Raw genomic sequence first — 19,481 nt, forward strand, 5'->3', positions numbered from 1 at the left:
TGCATTTAGCACTCTGCTTTTGCCTGGGTAAGCACTGTCAGCAGTAGTACCGCCATGATACATTACATGCCAGTGTGACAGCACGTACCCTGGGCTACTACACCTGCATGTAACACATTCACACAGATGACAGTGCTGTACAGGCCTCATATATGTCTGTGTCCCATACATGACACTCACACCCCTTGCTACTGTAATGACAGCACATAGGCGCATGTATTGTACAAGACATTACATACGCTTATTACGGATGTCATTACCCTGCTATGTTATCAGACTGGGTGGTGTGAACTGGTTACCAGGGCTAAGCCATCCTTAGCAAGTATCAACATTGCTGCAATATAACAGCTGAGCTGATTTGCACACTGGTCAGCGAAGCCTACACTGTGTAAGTGCCCATATGTATACCCATAGTGCAGCACTGCTTAGCTTCATGCAAACCTGAGCTAACCTGTTTAAAGCTGCTCAAAACTGCCTTAACCACTCTGTATCTGACAGCCCTTGTTCTGCACAGCAACAAAATGAACAGCCCTTGCAAGTCTTGAAACCAGGACACTGTACACTACAGCCACAGCACTTAACCGCTACACCATGACAACTGTGAAGACAGCTGGTGTTTTACCAATATATCTGTCAATACACATATTGAGTAGTATTGAACAATTGCCTTTACTTCCACAATTGTGTAGTACTTATTATTAATATGACTGTTGCATCACATATGTTGTTTTATTACAATGAACACATAGCAGATACATACAGTAAGCTACAGCTAGGAGGGTATACACAACTGTGAGGATTACACACGGCAGGAATATGGATATATACATACAACAGGTTGGTATATGTCTACATGTACATACACATGTATACTCATACATATGTCTGTATACACATCTGTATAGTGCAACATATATAGGGCCATGTGTACATCTCTTCATATGTATATGTGTGTGTGTGTGTGTGTGTGTGTGTGTGTGTGTGTGTGTGTGTGTGTGTATATATATATATATATATATATATATATATATATATATATATATATATATATATATATATATATATATGTATATATATATATATATACACACACACACACACACACACACACACACACACACACACACACAAACACGCATACACACATACACACACATATATAATTTTATATATATATATATATATATATATATATATATATATATATATATATATATATATATATATATATATATATATATATATATGTATGTATGCACATCCTATGTGTACAGATATGCCTATTTATGTGGATATATATGTAGATATCTATAACTATATGTGTATACATATCTCTTCTGATACACCTATTACTGTCGATATATATGTAGATATCGATACGTATATGTGCATATGTATCTCTATCTGTATATGTGTGTGGACATATATTGCTCTGTATATGTATATATCTGAGTGTTTATATGTATATATATATATATATATATATATATATATATATATATATATATGTACATATACATATCCATCTATGTATGTCGATATGTATATGTGTATATATCTATATAGATATATGGATAATTATATATACATATATGTTCATCATATGTCCTGAACATGGAGTGGAGCCCTCCCTCAGCCCCAATAGTCCCAACCTCTTACTGCAAAGGGATGTCAGGTATGTATTGCAGGTATATTTGTAGACGGTTGCTACTGTAATAGGGACTGTCCTCACAGACATGTTGTGTGTGGGAGGTCACATCTGCTTTTAAAATGTGTGTCATTGGCTACTGACAGACATCCTAAGGACATCATAGTACAGTACCACTGCTAGCACAGTAATGATCCTGTGGACTACAGCAGAGATATGGCCACTATATGTGGATAGTCTTTCACACTCAGGTCAGTCCAGAGGTAAACACAGAACCACTTAGTGCAAGACATGTGGACCAAGCCTGACAATGCGGATCTTAACAGCCATGTAGATGGGTATATCACGTAAATAGTGATATACAACTGCTCCCATAGGTTATGCATTCACACAACCCTGTCTGTCCTGACACATAATAACCACTGGTACAGAGGTGCCATGGCCACATACTACCCACTAGTTAGTACCATACATCTGAACAGCATCCCACTGCTTTGTCTGACATACATGACTGTTATGTTGGCCCAGCAGCAGTACATCTGGCAAGTATTTGGACATAACATCTCACTGGGTAAGTACACTAAGCTGCTAGGCATGTAACAAAGCACTGTGCAGGCTACAGGCAGAATGCAAGAATACTGGTCTACATTTCCTATGGGTGAATATATATGTGCCTGCATATATAGCAGGCTCTACAGGAATGTCATGGCACAGAGTAACAGACACCTGTGTGAAAGTGCATAACCACAACCAATGTGAACACAGCCACATATGGTAAGCTAGTGTAATATTACAGTATATGGACAATCTGATCAACGCCATCCTCATATGTGCCACTCACACACTAACCCTACATATACTGGGCTGCTACACAGTGTGGTCCGATGCCTGTCTGTGGTATGGGACACATGTGTGTTTGGCCCTACAAACATGTAAGCCAATAGGGTAACATACAGTGGAGCAGCATGTAACATCAGATAGAACAGGACCAAAAACAATGACATCTACCACAGTCTGTACAAAGGCCAAGGTACATATTCACAATACACACACTGTCGACAATCACCATAAGTACACAGACCTCAGTACTGTACACACAACCACAGAATGCCCAGGTTATGTCCTCAAATATAACCCCTACTATACATAACATGTGTAGCAGTCTGATATCTCACTGGCTTGTAATCAGATATGATATCAATAAATATAGTGTACAGAACATATGCACCTCTTACTGCATGACATATGTAAAAGGAAGACAAAGTTGTGGCTGGAGACACAAACACAGACCAATATTGACATATTGCTGTGATAACCTCATACATTTACCGTTGTAACAGGGTTTGTTGCAACATATATCCTATGAGGGATATGAAGTCTGTAACTCTCATGGCTGTCACCATGTACTGACTGCAGTCCTCACACTGTATTTCTGCAGTTCATAGATAGATGTTCTGTGGGTAACACAAAAAACCAAAAGCAACACATGCTGCCCAGTCTGCAGATGACCCTACAGATGGAGCTTTCCTCATAAACATAGCACTGACATGACAGGTATTAAAACAAGTAGGTCAGCAATATCCACACACAGCCTGTTAAACCAACATTACACCAAATGCAGTATAACAGTACTTAAATTCTGTAGTCATGTCAGGCACATTCCCCCTCTTGTGTGTTGGCCTGTTTTCACAGTGTATGTTGTTAGAGGTAAATCCGCAATCCATCTATGATGCTTTTTGCCAAATAACAGATATAGGTCCTGCTCACAGTGAATGAAAAGGCCCAACATCAACATGATGTTCCTAGATATTGAAGTGTTTTTCCATGCAATTGGCTATGGGAATATTACCACAGCTGTTCCACATGCAATCAGCTAGAGGAAGGCTGCAATTCATGCAGAGGCCATCAGCTAATCATGAGCATCACTTACAATACACATGCTGCTGCATAAGCAAAGCAAGTGTAAGTCTCCACATCCACCAGAGAGGGAGTGACTGAGACAGACAGAGGCAAAGATAGGTCAGGGAGGGTGGGAGAGTAAAACTTAAGCATGCTTGTGTCACACACCTACCAGTGCTGGGTATCAAATCCCTGACTGACTATGTAATGCTATCACATGTCTATGTAGTTATTGGATGCACCACATGGGTTATATGTTGAGGAGCCCTCCAAATGTATATGTGATGGTGAGTGACATCTGCAGCAGTGATATGGTAGCTATACGGTAGGTGTAGTACACGTGGCTGTCCTCATGAACAGGTGTCAGCATCAACACAGTCACACTCTCAGGGACCCACACACATTGACACTCTTGGCAGGGTCAGGAATACAACTCCTCACTGGTTAGATTGCCACAATACAGTACTGTGCAGGTATCACATGCACCACAGGGGTTATCTGGAGGTTATATGGGCAAAGGGTATGTGAAGGTGTCTGACATCAGACAGCATGCTTCAGTATGCCAATGGGGGCTGTGGTGAGTGTGAATGTGGTCATAGGCATCATACACCACACACGCAGACACAGGGTGCCAGTACAGACATGCATGGGTGCATTGCTTCACGAGTGTGTAGTGGTCGACTTTGCCAGATGACTATACAAGGCTAGGTTATGGGTATACCTTGGCATCAGGCCAATGACAATGGTCTGCAGGGTGGCTCAGGGGTGTAGTGTCTGGATAGTCCCAGACAGGTGGGTATTGTATCCACCATCCAGTTACCTGGGTAACTATTGTGTGGGGCCATTGCTGTGTATTGCTTGCCATGTATGTGTTCCTTAGTCCATGCCATGGACGGTGTCTGGGATGTGCACACATCCCACATGCATGCACAGTGACATGTGTAACTGTACCTGGGGTGTCTGACCCAGGTTGTGTACACAGATCTTTATCATCAGATGTGCCAGTCCTGGCCTCATGTGGCAAGAACTGGCAATGGACAGCAGGTTGACCCTGCACCTACATTTATAGCTTGATACAGGTATTCCCTGTTGTCAGTGGCATCTCTCCATACAGGCATGTGTTTAAGGTATGATATGTCCTTTGTGGGTCACATTTGATGGCACCACAGGTGTTGCAGGTGTCCAGTGGAGAACAAAGGGAAGGTGCACTGTCTGCATATACATGCCTATTGGACTGATGGACAAGGTCCCTTGCCATCTGTAACCCACTGCATTCACACCACGGTTACTATCAGTGAGCAATATGCAGGATACTACCAACATAGCGGTTGTTCCCTAGGCAAGTGTGTGTGTGTGTGTGTGTGTGTGTGTGTGTGTGTGTGTGTGTGTGTGTGTGTGTGTGTGTGTGTGTGTGTGTGTGTGTGTGTGTGTGTGTGTGTGTAAGACATGGGTAGAGAGTGTTCTCTGGGTAATACAAGGGTTGCTAACTTTGTTCACCTGGCCTCGATGTCACATGTAGGGGTATGGATTTGCACCTCAGCCTCTCGGCTATTTCACATCTGTTATTCCTTAAGGTGGACATTGTGACATACACTAGAGCCACCATATAAGAAATTTGCAAAACCCACTCCACAATGAGTCCAGTTGTTACACACTCACAGACACCTAAACACAGGATATGAATGACAAACACACACACCTGCCATGTCTGGGATTAGAACTTCTTCCTAACTAGTTTATTATACTACAGCACTATGCAGTTACAGGATGTGCCATGGCAATTATTGAAGTGCACCTTTCCCAAAGGTGTATTTCACAGTGAATGACATCGGCAGGCTTGCCAAAGTAGGTTATTTGAATTGTAGTGAGTGTGACTAGCCTAAAATGTATTGCTCCCTACACAGACATAGAAATACACACAAAAACATCCACACCTACTATGTGTGATAATAGAACCCCTACCAAAGTTCTATATCATACTACAGCATTACGCTGTTATAGGACACGCCACAGGGATTATTGAAGCATGCATTCCCCAAAGGTGTATTTCACAGTGAATGACATCTGCAGGCTTGCCAAATTAGGGCATTTGAATTCTAGTGATTGTGACTAACCTAAAAAGCATTTGTCCCTACACAGACATAGAAACACACACACACAAACATCCACAACTGCCATGTGTGGGAATAGAACCCCTACCAGAGCCTTATATCATACTACAGCATTACGCTCTTGTAGGATGCACCACAGGAATTACCGGAGTATTCTTTCCCCAGAAGTGTATTTCACAGTGAATGTCATCAGCAGGCTTGCCAAAGTAGGGCATTTGAATTATAGTGAGTGTGACTAGCCTACAAGTCATTGTTGCCTACACAGACATAGAAACACACACACAAACATCCACACCTGCCATGTGTGGCAAAAGAACCCATACCAGAGTTCTATATCATACTACAGCATTAAGCTGTTATAGGACACGCCACGGGGATTACTGGAGCATTCCTTCCCCAAAGGTGTATTTCACAATGAATGACACCAGCAGCCTTGCCACAGTAGGACATTTGAATTGTAGTGAGTGTAAGTAGCCTAATAATCAGTGCTGCATACACAGAGACACACACACAGTTGCCATATCTGAGATTAGATCTCCTACCTAACTAGTTTATCACACTATAGCAGTATGCAGTTATAGGACTAGGCATGGAGATTACTGGGCTGCACTGTCCTCAAAAATGTATTTCACAGTGAATGACATCAGCAGCCTTGCCAAAGTAGGGCATTTGAATTGTAGTAAGTGTGACTAGACTAAAGTGACTTTTTCCCTACAAAGACAGGGACACACACAAACATCCACACACAGTTGCCATGTCTGGGGTTAGAACTCCTACCTAACTATTTTATCACACTACAGCAGTACACATTTATAGGACACACCATGGAGATTACTGGCCTATTCTTTCCTAAAGGTGTATGTCACAGTGAATGACATCTGCAGCTTTGCCAAAGTAGGACATTTAAATTTTAGTGAGTGTGACTAGCATAAAATGCATTGCTCCCTACACAGATAGAGACACACACACAGTTGTCATGTCTGGGATTAGCGAGTCTACCCAACTAGTTTACCACACTACAGCAGTACACAGTTATAGGACGCACCATGGAGATTAGTAGCCTACATCTTTCCCAAAGGTGTATTTCACAGTGAATGACATCAGCAGCCTTGCCAAAGTAGGGCATTTGAATTGTAGTGCTTGTGACTAGCCTAAAATGCATTGCTCCCTACACAGACAGGGACACAAACACACATAATGATGCCATGTTTGGGATTAGAACTCCTACTGAACTAGTTTATCACACTACAGCAGTACGCAGTTATAGGATGTGCCACAGAGATTATGGACCTACACCTTTCCCAAAGGTGTATTTCACAGTGAATGACATCAGCAGCCTTGCCAAAGTAGGGCATTTGAATTGTAGTGATTGTGACTACCCTAAAATGCATTGATCCCTATACAGACAGGGACATACACAAACACACACAGTTGCCATGTCTGGAATTAGAACTCCTACCTAACTAGTTTATCACACTAAACCAGTACACAGTTATAGGATGTGCCATGGACATTACTGGCCTACACCTTCCCCAAAGATGTATTTCACAGTGAATGACATCAGCAGCCTTGCCAAAGTAGGGCATTTGAATTATAGTGTGTGTGACTAACCTAAAATGCATTGCTCCCTACACAAACAGGGACACACACACACACACACACACACACACATACACACACAGTTGCCATGTCTGGGATTAGAACTCCTTCCTAGCTAGTTTATCTCACTACAGCAGTACACAGTTATAGGATGCACCATGGAGATTCCTGGCCTATGTCTTTCCCAAAGGTGTATTTCACAGTGAATGACATCAGCAGCCTTGCCAAAGTAGGGCATTTGAATTGTAGTGAGTGTGACTAGCCTAAAAAGCATTGCTCTCTACACAGACACACACACACAGACACATACAGACACACACACACATGCACACACACACACACACACACACACACACACACACACACACACACACACACACACACACACACACACACACACACACACACACACACACACACACACGAGATTACTGGCTACACCTTTCCAAAAGGTGTATTTCAAAGTGAATGATCTCAGTAGGCTTGTCATAGTAGGGTTTTGGGGAAGGCAGTGTGTGTGCATGGGCCATAACCCATTCATATAGAGGTTGACACACCACATGTAGGCACATGCAGGGGTATATTTTGCAGGTACGTGTATACAGCTGCTAGATTACTACTTCCTTGTACAGTCATGTTGCACAGCTAGCACTTGCACCACATAGTCTGTAATGCTGATGAATACCAGTGGCTATTGTCTAAAGTGAGATTTACACCTCATGTGGTTGTAGCCATTTGGCTGTGTGCTGGGTGGGGTAGGCCTCATGATGGATGACTCCTTGTCACAGTCACTCTCTTCCACACATCTGTGTATGTCTACTTTTGGCTTATTATAGTGTGTTGCCCTTGGATATGTGTCTGTATTCCTATCCACTGTGTGTTCAAAGCATGACTGGTGCATACTGAGGAGTTTATGCATTAACATCTGCAACTGCTAGATATGTATGGTCCACTGTTGTTTGCAGACATGGGCTTCATTTAAGTGTGTGAGCATGCCCAATATGCCCTTCTGTATTGACTGTGTGGATCGATTCCAGGTAGTTTGTATTCCAGTGCAGACCTTTGTGTTGTATACCTACAGGTATCAAACTGTTTCTGCAGGGTATTAGTCGATCATTTGGCAATATGGAGACAAATTGTGCAGGGGATAGTGTGCATTGTAGGTGATTGTGTCTGTGCTGCTTCAGCTACATGGTACTGCTGTTAGCAGAGATATTCAGACAAGTACTGTTATACACTGTGATGTTTTCTGTCCTCATCTACTGTCAGGTGGACATTCTTGCTCACAGTGATGTCTTGGGGGACAAGGGTGACTGGAGCTGTGTCCGGTATTGTGGGCAGATGCCTACATATTCATGGTAAGTTATGGCATTCTAAATGGGGAGCTGCAGACACTTGCTGCTTGGTCTGTGTATAAGGTTCAGCACCTTGGTACAGTACTGGCAGAGGATCCCATACTTGTACATCCATCAACATGACAGTATGGCCTTATCCTGCTGTGGCAATAACTCACAGCTCTACAGATTCACACAGGTTACCCAGAGGTAGGGCCAAGAGGCAGGACATTACCCCTATTGTGGTGTACGGGCAATTATGTAGACACCCATTTATGTGTTTGTAGCCAGGGATAGTGTGTGCACACAGCTTTATGTCGGACCTTGCACATTCCATGCTGCCCATGCTCCCCCCCCCGTTATTCTATCCTCTTCCATATATTATGCATATATTCTCTGATACTTTCCTTAAGGTTATCACCCCATCACACCTGCATTTTGGTGTTGGTCCACAGTTCATGCAGTGGGACATGGTGGACATGTTACTGTGGTTTGTCCACATGGCCTTGCATATGGCTTATTTGGAGTGTGCTATGTTGTTATTTAGGTGTCCATGACATAACATGCATTGGCAGTATGTGTGATACACAGGCCTTTGGCAGAGGCCTGTGGGCCATTTGGTGTTGATGCGGACCAGATGTGGCAGGCCATTGCATTCTGTCAGTCATACAGTCTCAGACTGCCAATACCTTCTATCAGTCTTAATCAGGTGGTGTGAATGCTGGCAGGGTGCTACGTATGGCTAGGGACACACCTGCATGGGACACTTGCAATGCATTCTGCATTCCTTTGCTATTGCCATATACAGGTGGGGTCATATTGTACTCATTCCCCACAGCAGGGATATGACCAGAGATGTACCTGTGGGTGGTGTTTGGGTGAGCTGGGTGCATGTGTGCTATTGACACTACTTGCATCTGACACACAGATATGCATGTGGCATTCCAGTTATTCTGGCATGTGCAGGTACATCAGCTGTTTCCCAATACATCAGTCCTACCTACTTTGTGATCTGCAAGTGTTCAGACAGACAACACCGGTATCCCCTACTACAGGTTCAGATAATGTGATGCATACCTGTTTGTACAATTCCAAGGGTGTCTCCATTTCATAGTTACACAATATATACTGTATGTCTGGGGTACTTTCCCCTGTGTACTGCTTGTATATCTAGCCCAACAGCCATGCCATGTCAGTCTTTCAGATGGTGACACATATTACCACCATACATTTACAATGGCTTACTGCTAGCATGTGTTATACTGGTGTGAATTGTCTTAGGCACTGCAGTTATAAGGACTTAGCCCTGTCATCAGAAGTAGTGGGCAATGGTCACCAGGTCATACCTCAACATGCATACATACTGACCACTCTCAGACAATATGAAACACACACCAACCTAACACACACATACCTGCATATTGTGCAAATGCTACAATCGGTCCTGCTACCTTGGCCACCACTGAGTATTATACCTACATATACATGTTACTACATTTATACATAGAGTTGTGGGGGGGCACACCTGACTGTTAAGACATGTGTACATTGGATTGGGAGGGGCACACCAGACAATTACTACATTTCTAAATAGGTTTGGGGGGCACACCTGACTGTTACTACATTTCTAAGTAGGGTTGGGGGTTGCACACCTGACTGTTTCTACATTTCTACACAGGATTGGGGGAGGGGCCACAATTGTCTGTTTCTCCATTTCTACACAGAGGTTGGAAGGGGGCACACCTGACTGTTACTACATTTCTATGCTGGATTCGGGGAAGGGGCACACCTGACTGTTTCTACATGTCTACATAGGAGTGGGGGGCACACCTGACTGTTACTATATTTCTACATAGGATTGGGGAGGCACACCTGACTGTTTCTACACAGAATTGGGGGGGGGGCAAACCTGACTATTTCTACATTCCTACATATGATTGGGGGGCACACCTGACTATTTATACATTTCTCCACAGGTTTGGGGGGCACACCTGACTGTTTCTACATTTCTACACAGGTTTGGTGGGGGGGCACACCTGACTATTTCTACATTTATACACAGAAGTGGAGGGCATACCTGACTATTTATACATTTCTCCACAGGTTTGGGGGGGACACCTGACTGTTTCTACATTTTTACACAGGTTTGGGGGGCACACCTGACTGTTTCTACATTTTTACATAGGATTATGGGGCACGCCTGATTGTTACTACATTTCCACATAGGATGGGGGGCACACCTGATTGTTTCTACATTTCTACACAGGATTGGGGGGGCACACCTGACTATTTCTACATAGGATGGGGGAGGGTAAACCTAACACTTGTACACATTTGCGATGACTGTACTGGTATGTCAGGTAATCCATTTCATTCTGTATTCTAACCTATCATGCTGACTAGAGGCATATCAGTGTACTACAGGTCTTAGGTTTGATTGATCTACATATTAGGTTCTGACTTCCTACCCTTCAGAAATAACATCCCACTGCCTGATCTGATGTAGTGTGTCTGTGTAGGCCTGGGGGAGGGGTTACCCATAGGCATCATTCAGAGGCCATAGCACAGCCTTTGTTTGTGTTTGTCTATACCTGTCCTGCTGGCTGAGACTGTTGTTGGGTACGTGTACCTCCCTGACTGGTATGTGTGAGTCATATGGACACACATGTGGCCCAGCACATTTCCTGCAGTGTGTTTTGTCACCCTGTGTAGTACTGGCTACTGTGGTGACACCACTATTTGTTACAGATCTCATGGTGCCACTATAGGTGTCTACTATCTGCTGGCATACAATTCAGCCACCCGATTCCCTTGCATGCTCACATCCATACCATAGATACAGGTAACAACACATACTACTCCATTCGGCAATTGGTAGGTTGAGTGACTTACCTTGTAGGTGTGCCAGTATTAAGGGTGGTGCTGCAGGGCTGCCTATATTGGATGCACATAGTACACTCCCTACACATGGCTGAGCACAGGTAGTGTCATGTTTGGCATCCCTTTTACCGTATGTGCGAGTCAGAGAGAGGTGTCATTCCCTGGGTCCCTCCTGTGTCAGTTTATATGCTATGCACTGCCTCTTTGCCAAGGCCAGGGCATACTGGGTATGCCTCCTTCTGCCTACTGGGGCAGGCTCAGGTTGTTCCTCCTCCAAGTCACTCTGTGCCTGTGCAGGCCTTGGCAGTGATGGGGGGCTGTGTGGCCCTGCCCCATGCTGTTCCTGCTGCAGCTGTTTCTGCAGGATCATATTGTGTAGCATGGCACATACAATGACAATTTGGGTACATGTAGCTGATGAGTACTGCAAGGCTCCACCGGATGTGTCCTGGCACTGGAACCATGACTTGAGCATCCCAAACACACGCTCTATTATAGTTCTGGTTTGTGCATGTGCCTCATTATGGAGTTCTTGTTTGGATGTGTGCGCATTTCTGATGGGTGTCATCAGCCTTGGCTCCAGTGTGTAACCAACATCCCCCACTAGGTGACCGTAAGAGATGTCCCCACTGGCAAATCTCTGGTACAGCTGCGTCAGATTCCATATGTGGGAATCATGATAGCTTCCAGGGCAGCCAGAACACACATTCATTATTATGCCCTGAGCATCATACACAACCTGGCGGTTGATGAAGGGGAAGCCCTTGCGGTTGATGTAGAACCTACCCCACACACCAGGTGGTGCTTTGATGCACATGTGCGTGCAGTCTATAGCACCCACTACCTCAGGGTATTCTGCTATTTAGTGGAACAGTTGCATATTGTTGGCCAGCGCCTCACGGGTGTTGGGGAAATATACATGCTCACTGGCATGTGCAGACATGGCATTCAGGAACTGGTGGAGTACCCTCGATGCTGATGCCTGTGAGATCCCCATCATATCCCCAGTTGGACTTTGGAAGTTACCTGTAGCTAGTATTCTTAGGCCTACACATACCTTGGTAGCCACTGGGGTGAGTTCCCCTCTGTCTGTGTGTCAGGCGTGGCCGACACATCTCAATAATTTGCTGTAAGAGGTCCCTGTCCACCCTATAGCTCTCCACTATCTCCAGCTCATGTAGCCCCTGGTAGGTTACCCAGGGTCTGTACATTCTCCACCTCCTCACTGTGGGTTGGTCGAAAGCATTCATATCCTCACTACCCTCAGCCTCTTCCATTGTTTTTGTATGATAGCTATTGCAGCCCTTATCATTTTGTTGTTTTGTTTGTTAAAATTTCCCTGCTTGTATACACTGGTGGTGTAGAGTTTGGGAAAAACCAGAGTGAAAGGTGTTTGCATAGTTTATAGTAGTTTTCTGGGATGGGCTGGTGTGCTGCCTGTGTAATTGGCTGATTCTGATACATTTCACCTGCCAGCTATGCTAGTTCTCCTAGATTACCTTCCTACTGCTGTTTTCCCTTTCCATTGCCTTCCTGTTTAAGGCCAGGGAAGTGCTGCGGAAACACAGTGTTCAAATGTGCACAGAGCTGCTATTTCCTGGTTTACTTTTTTTTCCCTTTAAAACCTGATGCATGGCGTTCACACATGCTTAGGCAATGTAGAGTGCTAGGCAGCCTCAGACACACCCCCTTGCTTAGCTCTGCTAAGCTTGGAGCAATCCAAGCCACAGGGCTCCAGTCTGCTTACAGTATGCCTGACACACACCCCTATGATGTCAGCTAACTCCTAGGCTTGCACCAAGCTATTCCTGCTCTTACACTGTTTTGTGCTGACTAGCATGCAAGGGACATCTGGGATTCAATATCATTCCCTCATTTGCATAGACTTGCCTGCTAATGCATAGTTAGATGTTCCACACTGAGCCTCCCCCCTTAGCAACCACTATTCACTGGTCATGTTGTCTTCTGTCTGCCATTGAGTATAATGGCAAACAGTGTTTTTGTTTAGGATGCTTATTTTATGTTTTTTTCTTATTTTCCTCCCGATCCCGTTTGCGCGCCGCTGCCCTACGCTTAAACAGCCGAGATTGACTAAAAAAAATAAAAACTGATTTTTTTTATTTTTGCAAGTGTTTTCCATGCCAGTAGCCTTATAGTTGGTCATTGGCATCCTTTCTGCATGATATCCACCCTTTATTTGGAGCTGTCATGGCTCCATTCTGTAATTTGGAGAAATGTACTCTGTTACTGGCGGAGAAAATTTCTGCAGATTACACTAGTCCTGCACGGCCGGTTTCCAGCTTCCTGGATCTACCTCATTTGCATGGATGTTTCCTGCAAATAGGGTAATTTGCATACAGGGGCTGAGTCCATGCAGGATTTGTGCAGGAGCGCTCAAGCACACCCCTACAGGTTATTCCTGGATCACACGGCAGACATATTGCCTGCTTGAGCTCCTGCACTAGTCCTGCACACCTTGCAGAATCCGAGAGAATGTATGGTCACTGATGAAGGAGGATAGAGTGATTTGTTACTAGTAATATACTCTACTGTAATTTGCTTAATTTAGTTATAAGTTTATATTAATGAGCTTGTTACCAGTCTAATAATAGCATCAAACTTACATATAAAACTGGGCACTATACCAACCACATATCTGAATGTTTATTCTCTAAAATGTGTGAGGCACTTCTTGACAAGTGAGCAAAATGTACAGCAGATGGTAAAAACTGAGATGTTTGCGGATTGGACAGCATCACAGATTATTGTTGATTTATCCTCTAACATATCATTGTGCAGAATGTACAGCACAAAGGGGTTTTGCAAGCTGCAATGAGTAACATTACTTAAGTATGACAAATGACAAGGATAATAATCATTGCCTCTCTTCATTGTCAATTGGGTTTCATCAGTTATACTGGGTGCATTTTCAAGTGATCTGATTACTCTGCATTTTGTTGTTATTGAATTGTTACATAAAGATGTCAAAGTCACAGTTCTTCTTCATGAATAGTAAAACAGCAGGGGTGTTCCTATTAAAAAATAAATAATATAATATGCTCTGTTTATAGACACAGACACACACAGACACACGCAGACACACACACACACACACACACACACACACACACACACACACACACACACATACAGATATATACATATATATATATATATATATATATATATATATATATATATATATATATATATATATATATATATATATATATATATATATATATGGGTACCTTTCACATGGTCAACATTTTATAATGTCGAAGACCATACGGCCGAGACCATATGATCGACATTCAAAATGTCGACCACGAGGAACTGGCATCTGCAAACAGTGCGGAATGGAAAGATTTCCATCTTCTGCACTGTAGTGTGGTCTCGGAGTTGGCATATTTAAGTTCCGGGGGGTTTGGGAGGTGGTGCAGCATGAAGGTAAGCTTTTGTTGTGTTTTTTTTTTTATTTGCATGATAGACATTTCGAATGTCGATCATATCGTCTTGGCCATATGGTTTTTGACATTCTTTTGTGTGAGTTTTTGACATTCTAAAATGTTGATCATATCAAGTAGACCCATATATATATATATATATATATATATATATATATATATATATATATATATATATATACATATATATATGTGTGTGTGTGTGTGTTGTGTATACATACACATATATATATGCAAATATATATATATATGTATATATATATATATATATATATATAAGGCTCATAGCATTATATTAGGCTAATGACCACCAGGCTCTTTACAAGCCTAACTGTGTAACCCAACCCAATCCAGTTTTGTCCCAGCATTCCTTGGACATCTATATGGTGGGGTATGTTAGTAAAGAGGTAGCTAAGGGCTATGTGTGGGGTTATGTCAGTTGGGGAATAATTTACTTACTGTTGACCTCTGTCCATCATAGACATGGGTGCCACACCATGGATGAATTTCTGTTTTTTTACATCAGGTCATCAACATTTCTTTTGAATAAGCTCAAGGATAAACTCTGTTTCACATAGATGGGAGCTTGTTCTGTAGCCCTGTGATCCTTTGAGATACATATCAGTCTCACCAGTATGTTCTATTTATGTCACAAGCAAAGTTCAGGTCCTTGGATCTAGTGTTTCTGGTGTTGTTTGTTTTGCAGATGTGCAAGAGGTCCATCAGCGCTGTACCTGAGGATACCTCTTATGCCAGGCATACATTGCTTCTCAGTAACCTGTAGGAGACTGATTACATAGATAGTCCCTTTAGGTGATCTGTGTAGGACAGGGTATTCATACCTTGGATTCTACTGCTATGGAAACATTGAGGGTATTCCAGCTCTTGCAAGTGCCTGGTTAGGTACATGCCAAAGGAGGCATTGTACTCAATGATGGGTCTGATAAAGGGCTGAGTAATGTGGTAGTATTACTTCCTTGGATATGAATGCAATATGTTTGCGTATGAGTTGGACAACATAGCATGATTTTCTCACTGTCTTAACTATATGTTGGTCGAAGACTAGATTACTGTCTACGTATGTTCGCTGATCCCTAACTATCGGGTCAATTCTTATGGGTGATTTATTGATTAAGTAGTTAGCTTGGGTAAATGGTTTTCCAAAGGACACTATAAAGCATTTCTTTGCAGTGAGAATGAATCCATGACTTTGGCATCAGTCACTTGTTTGTCTGTGAACTTGATGAGCTAGAGGCCTCTGATTTAATCTTTATTGAGCATATTTATTTATTTATGTATTTATTTATTTATTTATTTATTGACATTTGATTACCTGGAAAGTCCAACTCAGTAGGAGCCCATTTTCAGGGGAGGCCCAGGAAGGAAAGCTCCAAAGTGTTACAAAACATTTTAAGAACAATAATTTTACAGTCTCCAACAATAATACAAAAACATCTACAGTTTACATAATTATAGGTAACAGGAGGTTTAAGGTATCACACAGTGAAAAATCTAGCTTGTAGGTTTTTCTTGTAGTTTTTGCAAGTTGTATGACAATGGTTTAATATTCAGAGACATTTTAACGAATTTATAGAGAAGTTAAAGAGAAGTTAATATAACATAAACAGGAACTGTAGTATTATGTGAGAAGAAAAGTAGGAGTATGGTATATTTAGAGAGAAAAACAGGAAAGAAATTGATAGAAGTAAGAAAGTAAGCAATGAAGGGAGACCAAGCTTGTTTAAGGTATGCAGTGGTACTTTTTCACATTTAGGGATATAGTTTATGCTGGTGTTGAACAAGAACAGAGCTGGATTTTGACTTGGAAGTCTTTCCGAATGGTTTTGAAGGATAAGGATGGGAAGGAGGGTATTGATTGATGGATACAGGTAAGGAGTTCCAAGCCTTAACAGCATGGTACAAGTACAGACCATACCTAGCAGATTAGATAGGCTTGTGGACACACACGTGTTTTTTTGGCCACTGGATTGTAATGACAGACAGGGAACTTAGTTATGTAGAATGGTATTCAGTGCTGGAGATGCAGATGGACACTTGATAATTTTATAGGTGGTAAGACACTGTGTATATGCTAGTTTATCGGAGAGTTCTAACCAGCTTAGGATGTTTAGTGCTATACAGTGATAATTCTGAAAGATGTATTTGCTGCAGATTTAACAACTTTGTTATAGCATTTTTCAGGTTTTGATTTTAGTGATGCCTGGAGGTTAGTAAGAATGGGAACACCATAAGGAAGCATGACAAGGAGATAAGCAGTGGAAAGTGTAGTTTTGGTTACTCTGGTGAGAAGTTTTTGGCTCTATTATCAAGAGAGAGGACATAAATTGTGTCTTTTTATAAGAGAAGGATTTGGGAGAAAAAATAGTAGTTTGTTGGATTTTTTTTTTTTTTTGGGTGGTGAGCAAGAATTGTGAGTTACAAAGCCATGTTTCAGTAGCTGTTAAAGCTGTGTGAGTATTTTTTGGAAGTGTGCCATGTTGTCAGATGTGCAAATGAGTGTGGAGTCATCTATGTACTGTATTAAGGAAGCCTGTCATGTGGATGTGCGGAGGGTGTTCGTAAGAATGGCAAAGAAGAGGGGACCAAAGACAGAGCCTTGTGGTGTGCCAGTGGTGACTGGGAGGTATGGAGAAAGGATGATGTGCCATTTTATTGACTGACAGCTATTGGACAGGTAGTTTTTGAACCATAGAAGGGTGGCTGAGAGAGACCTAGGGAGGACATTTGAAGTAGGGATTTGCTGAGACAAACTGTTGAGGACTTTAGACAAGTCTAGCAATAAGGAGGAGACTAGTTTGACATTATCTGTAGCTTTATTGGCAGTATCTATATAGTTAGAAGTGAGATGTGTTTAGTACTATGAGAAGGACCGGAACCATGCTGTGTGGTGGATAGGGGGTTTTCCTGCATTGGAAAGTTTAGCAATTGTTTTTGAAAACATTTTTCAAGTATTTTGGAGAGAAAGAATAAGATTGCTATAGGTCTAAAGTTAATAATATATGCTGAATTCCCACCTTTATGCAGAGGTATAATGTATAACTTTTTCCAGAGTGAGGGAACATGGGATTCCTGGTTTGACCTATTGACCTATTTATAAGGATTGAGACAAAATAGGCAATGCTATTGGATACTATTTTAAGGTACTCACTTGGAAGGTCATCAGCTGAAGTAGAGCATGTTTTGACTTTGTTTAAAAGAAGTTTTATATAGGATGTGGGCACACGTTTAAATATGAAAGTGGATGTGGTGATAAACATGGCTGCTGAGCAGAGTTGGGATTAGATGTTGGGGAATCCTTGGTTAGCGATGGTACACTATGAAATAAGAGTTGAACTGTATTATGGGTTTTTAGTGATGAGTTATTGGGAGAGGGGTTAGGGTAGAATTTTTGGCTTGGAAGCAAGATTTTTTATGGGTGTTCATAATTTTTTAGGGTTGTGATTGTATTATTCTAAAAGTTATTATAGTGTATTTTGTTGTCTTTGCTTCTGAGACATAGATGTCAAATAGGAGTGAGCCCAACACAGAGCCCTGAGGTATTACACTGGTGACCGGTCACTTGGTAGAGGTAATCTCACTGATACTGACCTCTTTGGATCCTATCTGTGAGCCACACCAAAAGCCATTGAATTATGTAGGAATTTGTTCCAGTTTCTGAGAATTTGTCAACAATACCTGAGTAGGGTAATGTATCAAACACCATGGCCAGGTCAAGGTAGGTGGTATGCTCTGTTTTAACCTAATTCATAGCCTTTGTCACCCTCTCTAAGACACCTACCAGGTTGAGCAGGCAAGACATTCCCTTAACAAAGCCAAATTCTAATTGGTCCAGTTTCTGTAGGTTGTCAATATCCTTGTTGATCATTTCCACAATAATTTGTTTCATGGCTTTTCATATCAGACTTGTCAGACTGATGGGTCTGTAGTTCCCTGGCTCAGTTGATGGTCCATCTTTATGAAGAGAGATGACAGTTGCAGCCCCCCATTCACTTGACATGTAACCTCTTTTCAGACTGTAGTTGAAGAGTGCCTCAGGTGGTCCTGCTAGGTCTTGATTTAGGCTATTCAGGAACAAACCAGGGATATTGTCAGGGCCCACTGAAGCCGTGTTTTTGGCCTTAGCAAGCATCACCAGGACCTGCTCCCTGCTGATAGCTGGGGGATATGCTAGAAGGGATTTCACAGGGGTAGTGTGGGGGGGGTGAAGTTAGTGCTAAATTTATCAGCCAGCAGATTCGCTATCTCACCCTGGTCAGTGAAGGTTGTGTTATTTATCAACCTGATTTAGTTAAAGAAGACTTTGTGATTGTCTGTAGCCAGGGAGGCTATCCTGAACTTGTAAATGGTCTTGTTGGATTTTATTGGACTTCATACTTTCTTGTTTAGTTGAATCCCAGAGCTCTTGTACCTATGACAGTTGCTCTTTCTGATTTTGGCCATGAATTTTTTGCTTTTGTTATATACCCTGTTAAGGTAAAGGATTCCACTAGTGAGGTTTGTTATTGGTGTTAGATCTGGGCTT

The sequence above is a fragment of the Protopterus annectens genome, chromosome 1.part0 (assembly GCF_019279795.1).
Source record: "Protopterus annectens isolate FY-2018-M chromosome 1.part0, PAN1.0, whole genome shotgun sequence".
In the NCBI taxonomy this organism is placed as follows: Eukaryota; Metazoa; Chordata; order Ceratodontiformes; family Protopteridae; genus Protopterus; species Protopterus annectens.